This window comes from Macrotis lagotis, chromosome 2 (genome assembly GCF_037893015.1).
Source record: "Macrotis lagotis isolate mMagLag1 chromosome 2, bilby.v1.9.chrom.fasta, whole genome shotgun sequence".
Classification (NCBI taxonomy): domain Eukaryota; kingdom Metazoa; phylum Chordata; class Mammalia; order Peramelemorphia; family Peramelidae; genus Macrotis; species Macrotis lagotis.
In genome coordinates, this window is record NC_133659.1 from 337,977,417 (window position 1) to 337,984,489 (window position 7,073).

A 7,073-nucleotide genomic window follows, 5' to 3' on the forward strand; every position below is an offset into this window, starting at 1 on the left:
CCTGTTCTGCTCCCGGGACTGACCTGGCCACAGTGTCTGAGCACCTTCTGGGAGCAGCTGGACAAGCTTCTGGATGTTTCTAAGAAACCACTAGACACAACTTTCAGGAAGCCTGGAGAAAAACTTCCCAGGAGTGGGGCACAGTAGCAGAGCAGAGGGAGTATTGTCTATCTGTTCCTTGAGAAACATAAAGCTGGCAAAGAAAGCTCAGTTGGGGCAAATCCGTGCCAACTCCATCTCTTGATGCCATCCTCCCAATGTTTCTGAACCCCAGCTGGAGGCACGGATCGGTTGGGCACCTGCAGGGGAGGAGCAGCCAAAGAGGGAGGACCCAGGAGCCCCAGCCCCCAAGGGATGGAGAAGCTGAGCAGGATCCAAAGAGAAAACCTGGAGCTCAAGGCAAACGGGGAGACAGGACAAAGAGTGGGCCGTCTGTGGCCTGAAGGAAAAAATTCTGAGAGAGTGAGACAAAGGAAGGTATTTTCTGTAGGGGAGTGTACCACATGCTGGAAAGAAGCCGGGGTCTTTGGATTTGAGACTAGGGACCATAGGAAGCCACTGAAGGAATGATAGGGTCAGTCTGGACAGAGGACAGATTGGAGTGAGAGGAAAACCAACAGAGAGGCTCATGGTCCAGGGCAGAAGGGTGCAGATGAGATAAGGGCTGTAGAGGCGGAACAGCCAAGCCTTGGTTGGCATGGAGAAAGGGTGAGACCAAGAGAAGAGGTGAGGGTGACTCCAAGGTCCCACTCCTGGGCAGCTGGGAGGCTGGAAATGTCCTCAGTAGAAAGGGCAGTTAGAAAGAGGGGAGCATTGAGGCCAGAGATGAAGGCTACCCATCAGTGCTCTCACTGCCTGCCTGGCCTCTCACCTCCTCTGATAATGCCTGTCCTTGTTCATGACTTTTATACCAGTTATTTTATTTTATTTTTCCAATTCATGCAAAGGTAGCATTCTACATTCGTCCTTTTGCAAGCTTTTGGGTTCCACATTTTTCTACCACCCCCCCATGGCGGTGAAAAGTCTGGCAAAAGTTGTGCTTGTACAGTCATGTTTAACTTATTTCCATTAGACATGTTGTGAAAGAGGAATTAGAACTAAGGAGAAAAACATGAGAAAGAAAAAAGAAGTATAAAAGAAATATTAAAACGTGACTACGGTCTGCTTTGCTCTGGAGTCAGACTCCATACGTGAACGGTGTTTTCCATCACAAGTCTTTTAGGATTGCCCCGGTCATTGAACTGCTGAGAGGAGCACGTCTGCCATACTCGATCATCTCACGATGTTGCTAGTACACCAGTTCTTCCAGTCACTGGAACACCTCACTGTGGCCCCTTCCCTCCCACCCTGAATTTGTCCATGGTCTTCTGGCTCGGGGTCCCGTCCATTCTCCTGAGATCTCCTAATCCACAGTTATGTGGCATTGTAGGGAGAAGCCTGGAGGGGAAGACATGATCCTCTTGTGGGAGGTACTTGAGCTGGCCCAGGAGAGTGAGCGCTTAGCGTGTAGAGTCTGTAGGAAGAAGCCTGGGTGGAGGCAGGTAACTCCACATGAAGCCAATGGGCTAAAAGGAAGGATGAGCTGAAAAGAGAGCAAGGGAGAATCTGCTGACATTAGGAAAAGCCCGTCACAAATAAAAGATGAGATAGTCGTGGATAGGCAAATTCAGTGGAGGAGGTTGGGAGGAGGGAGATCTAAGGGCTTAGTGGCCAGCAGGCTCCCTGTGAGGCCATAGGGTCCCAGGAGAGTCAAGAGAGCCAGAGCAGCCTCAGGCTGAGGCCTCAGAGTGCTAGGAAGGGCTCAGCCCTCTGTCTTCTGCTCTCTGCCCCCTTCAGACCACTCCTGGAGCCCTCCAACCTCACCCCATTTAGTACTGGGAGATATAGGGAGACTATTGATAAGCTGGACAGCCTCCAGAGAAGGCAGGCCAGAACAGGAAGCATAGGAGACGTGCCCCACAAGCAGTGGTCAAAGGGGTATTCGTTTCAAGGACCAGGAACTGAAGAGAGATCGAGGGCAAGTGGGATCCTTGGTGGGTCAGGGGCACCCGGAAGAACCCAGACTCTCTCAAGTCTGGAGGACTGAGGAGCCAGTGCTGAGGAGGAGTCTCTTTTCACCACCCCTGAGAAGCAGCCAACAGGACCATCTAATAGAAAGACAATGTCCATGGCTTCACTAAATTATTAGGGAATTCAGTAAACCAAAATCTAGGTGGCAAAGTGGATCGATCGCTGGCCTTGGAGTCAGGAAAGGAGTTCAAATTCAGCCTCAGTCACTTACCACTTCCTAGCTGTGTGACCTTGGGCAAGTCACTTAACTGGATTACCTCATATCTAGGGCCATCTCCAGTCATTCTGACCCATATCTGGCCACTGCACCCGGATGACTCTGGAGGAGAAAGTGAGACTGGTGACTTAGCACCCCCCCACACACACACACACACAATCTAATCCGATCCATGTGCTTGTCATGGCATCACCTCCCTGATGTCATAGTCTTCTTTGAGAATGAAGGACAAACATTATTATTAAACCAAGATCTGGTCCCAGATGAGACAACAAGTCAAGGGCAGAAATGATGGAGTCATTCGATGGGTGACTCAGAGTAATCATGAGCAGCTATTATTGCATTTATGGAAATGAATGAGAGGTCATTGAGTCTTCAAGCTAGAGCTGGAAATGACCTCAGAGGCCATGAGTCCAAAGCTCTTCCCTTCACAACTGGAGATACTGATGCACCCAGAGGTCCTCAATGACTTGTCCATGCCACCCACTCCAGGTCTTCCTGACTCCCGGTCCAGTGCCCGATCCACTGCACCACAGGAGCAAGTCACTTTGCCTCAGTTTCCAGTCCTGTACAATGATGGGTAGATCAACCCTAGATCTAGAATCTTAAAAACTGAACCAAGAAACTATATGTCCTGGCTCCCACTCCCTGGGCTTTCCTCATTAGAAAAATTAAATTAGCGGAAGACTAACTAATCCTCTTTCTCCTGGGGCCCTGGTTCTGTTAACTGGTTGCATAGAAATGCCCGTCAAAGATCTAAAGGCCTAGCCTGAGAGGGAACCATTTTGGTATATTTCTGATTTCATGATTCCATTATGGGAGTCACTAAATTGGTTTAAATCAACCCATTTTGGTACCCTGTGGACAGATTACCATTTAAATGCATTCCCAGACATGTTACACATTACAAAATACTGAGAAAAATCTCTCAAAGTAGAGAGAAAGGTTTATAGGTTGCTTGTCTCATCTTTCCTTCCCAGCTTCCTTTTTTCTTTCTTTCCTCTGTCCTCTCTCTCCTTTTCTCCCCTCCTCCTTCCTTCCCTTCCTCCCTTCTTTCCTTCCCTCTACACATATTTAAGCATCTGCTGCATGCAGAGCCCTGTGTTAGGCTATCTTAAAAGGGAGACTAAGGAGGTGCTGTCCCAGACCATGCCCTTAGGGACTTCCCAGGCTAGTGAAGAGAAAGGGGAGAAAGAAGAGGAAAAAAGGGGGGAGGTTCTAACATCCCACAACTCTCCTGCTTCCTGGTCCAAACCCTGTGAGAAATGTTTACTTCTCATGGTGCCATATAGACTGGAATTCTTGCAATGCCCCACTGGCTGCTCCCCCCAGGTGGGTGGAGACCCTTGGGCAAGTCAAGGTCCATCATTAGAACAATGGATGGGAATTAGGGGACCCTTTCCTGCAGAGGTGGAGGACTGTCCCAGAGCTGTTGTGCCATCCCCTGCCACCTCCAGAGCTCCTGACCACTCTCCTCTGCCCCTGCCAGGGGTAGGGACTGGGGGGGGGGGGGAGATTGTCCCAACATGGAGCCCTTTCTGGAAGCATGGGGCCCAGCTCAGGAATAAACACTGGGCCTGGGGAAGTTTACTCAACAGTTTATTCAGGGAACATGATGTGGCTGGGCTCTGCCTCTCAGGCCCTCCCTCCTCCTGCTTCTGGACACACTGTTCTACTGCTGCCATCAAGAAGTCTAAACATTCTGATGATAAACAGCCTCATTCTGCCGAGTCCCAAAGAACAGGGAGCAGCCCAGGGCCTGCCGAGGAGCACATTGGCCCTCCCAAGCCGGGAGAGCCCTTCTCCCTGGCTGCTGTTGACGTGCCAGTTTCCTTTCAGATGGATGGAGGACCTGTCAAAAGAGGGGCCAGGAACCCTGGCCCTCCTCAGGGTCTGGGGGCCACTAAGGCAGACAAGGAAGGAAGCTTCCTCCACGTCTTCTGCTCATGGCAGCTGTGCCCTTTGGCCTTCCACTGATAGGGTTCCTCCCAGCCTCCTCCCTGAATCCGGCATGTTCTCCCAGGCCCTCTTCTCTTCTTGGACCCACCCCCTCCAATGCCTGATATTCAGGAGATGGAATCTCAGGGCTAGGAGGGACCTTGGGGAGTATTCACCCCAGAACCTCATTCCTGCCCTTCTCTCCCTGCTGAAGGGTCATCCAACCTTTGACAGGAAACTCAATTCCTACAGAAGTGACCTGGATTATACCAGGGCAGCCCCAGTTATCAGCAAGTCCTGACCCTGAATTTCAATCTGACCAGGACAAGGGGACCTTGCAACCATCATCTCCTTAGTCTTAGACCCAACCACTCTGTGTGTGTGTGTGTGTGTGTGTGTGTGTGTGTGTGTGTGTGTGTGTGTATGTGCATGTGTTTAGTTTTGGTTTTGCAAGGCAATGGAGTTAAGGGACTTACCCAAGGTCACACACCTAGTAAGTATCAAGTGTCTGACATCGGACCCCAACCATTCTTAATGAAGCTTCAAAGAACATTCCCTGTGCCCTGGTTAGCACTGCTAATGAGGCAGCTAGGTGGCAAGGATAGAGAGTAGGGCCTGGGGACTTGAGTTCAAATTCAACACAGACATTCACTAGCTGAATGAGTCCTTTAACCTGTATCTGCCTCATTTTCCCTGCCTGTCAAATAAGGAGGCTATCCTGCCTCCCAGGGTTGTTGTAAAGCATCTTGCAAATATCAAAATTCTATAAATGCCAACTGCTACTACTGTCACATTTTCCTTTCATCCAGTGCATTATCCACCCCCTCCCAGTTCTGTGTTATCTGCTAATTCAACTTCTGTGCCATCTAGGTCTTTATTCACGTGTATGATTACAAAAACCAAATTGAACAGCTCAGATCCAGCCCAGATTCCTGGGGTCCTCCACTGGAAACCGCTCGCCTAATTGTTGCTAAACTACCAACGACTGTTTTTGAGTCCAGCCATCCACCAGCTTGAGTTGGATGTCTGTCCAAGAACAGCCCAGAAGTGTTGGTCAAAGGCATTGCTGACAATTAGGAGCACAAGGAATAGTTTACTTTCAGATCTATGGAGAGGGGAGGACTTTATGACCAAACAAGAGAACATAATAAAATGTAAAATGGGTAATTTTTGATTACATGAAATTAAAAAGGTTTTTATTAAAACAACTCTGAGGTATCACCCACACCCATCAGATTGACTAAGAGAAATGATAAGTGTTGGAAGTGATGGAGGAAAACCAGGACACTAATGCATGGTTGGTGGAGTTGTGAACTGAACCAACCATTCTGGAGAGTAATTTGAAACTATTCCCAAAGGGCTATAAAACTGTGCATACACTTTGATGCAGCAATTCTACTACTGGGTTTGTATCCCCAAGAGATTATAAAAAAGGAGGAAAGGACCACATAGACAAAAATATTCAGCTTTTTTGTGATTGCAAAGAATTAAAAATTAAGGAGATGCTCATCAGGTGAGGAATGGCTGAACAAATTGTGTTGCACTATTAAAATGGGATATTATTGTTCTATAAAAAAAATTATGAGAAGCCAGATTTCAGAAAAACCTGGAAAGATTTGCATGAACTGATGCTGAGAGATGAGAGCAGAACCGGGAGAGCATTGTCCACACCAACAGCAACATTGTGAGATCATCAACTGTGATGGCCCTGCAGCCCCTCTCAGCAGCTCAGTGATCCAGGACAATTAGGAAGTCAGAATGCGGACCAAGACATATTGTTCTCACTTTTTAAAACGTGCTTAGGTTTTTTCCCTAATGGTTTCCCCCCTTTAGTTCTGATTCTTCTTTCCCAACTAATATGGAAATCTGTTATATAGGATTGGATGTGGACGGCCTTTCTGTCATGGGGAAGGGGAAGGGAAGGAAAAGAGGTTGAAAAATGTGGGAGAAAGGCTTACAAAAGAGTAATGTAATTGGAAAAATAAAATAAACCAAAAACAATTTTTTCAAAAGCTTTGCTGAGAGAAGTTAAGTGGTGCAGTGGATAGAGCATGGCCCTGGAGTCAGGAGGACTTGAGTTCAAATCTGACCTCAGACCCTCAATCATAATTACCTAGTTGTGTGAACTTGGGCAAGTCACTTAACCCCATTGCCTTGCAAACCCCTCCCCCCACCAAATACATTCTAGAATATGGCCAAGAATGGAAGCCGAGCTCCTTGAAGGACAGATGGACTCTGTCTCTTCTCCAACCTCAAATCCCTTGGCATCAACCAAACTGTGTTTGATATCAGAAACCATGACAGTGGTGATGACATTAGAAGGACACTCTTTGCTGCTGCCCCCTAAGAGCCAGGAGACCTTTCCACCTGTCCTGGCGCTGCGCCCTCCCTCTACTATGTGGTATCTCCTCCATCAGGACAGGAACTCTGGGAGAGCCGGGGTTGCCTGGCTTTTCTTTTCTAAGCCCCAGCCTTTAGCATAGTGAGAGTAAACCCTCCATAAATGCTTTTTTCACCCATCTGTTCATTCATTCCTAATCCCAGTCCTCCTTCCAGGCTCAGCTCAGATGCCCTCGCCCTTGGACCCTTCCCTGATTTTTCTCTTCCTCCCCAATTCAATCTGTATTTATTTCTTTGTGTCCATGTTAGGGACACTTGAGAGAATGGCCTGGGTCTTTCTTCTTTATGTGCATAATCAATCTGTTTGATTAAATGATGCTCATCTCCTTACCTATCCTGGGTCTTTTTTTTTTAATTAATAAGACACTCCCCCCCACCTGTTGCAGTCAGAGGTATTGGGGATGCCTTGGAGAGCAATCTTGCATTGGATCTCCAGTCCATCTGGCCT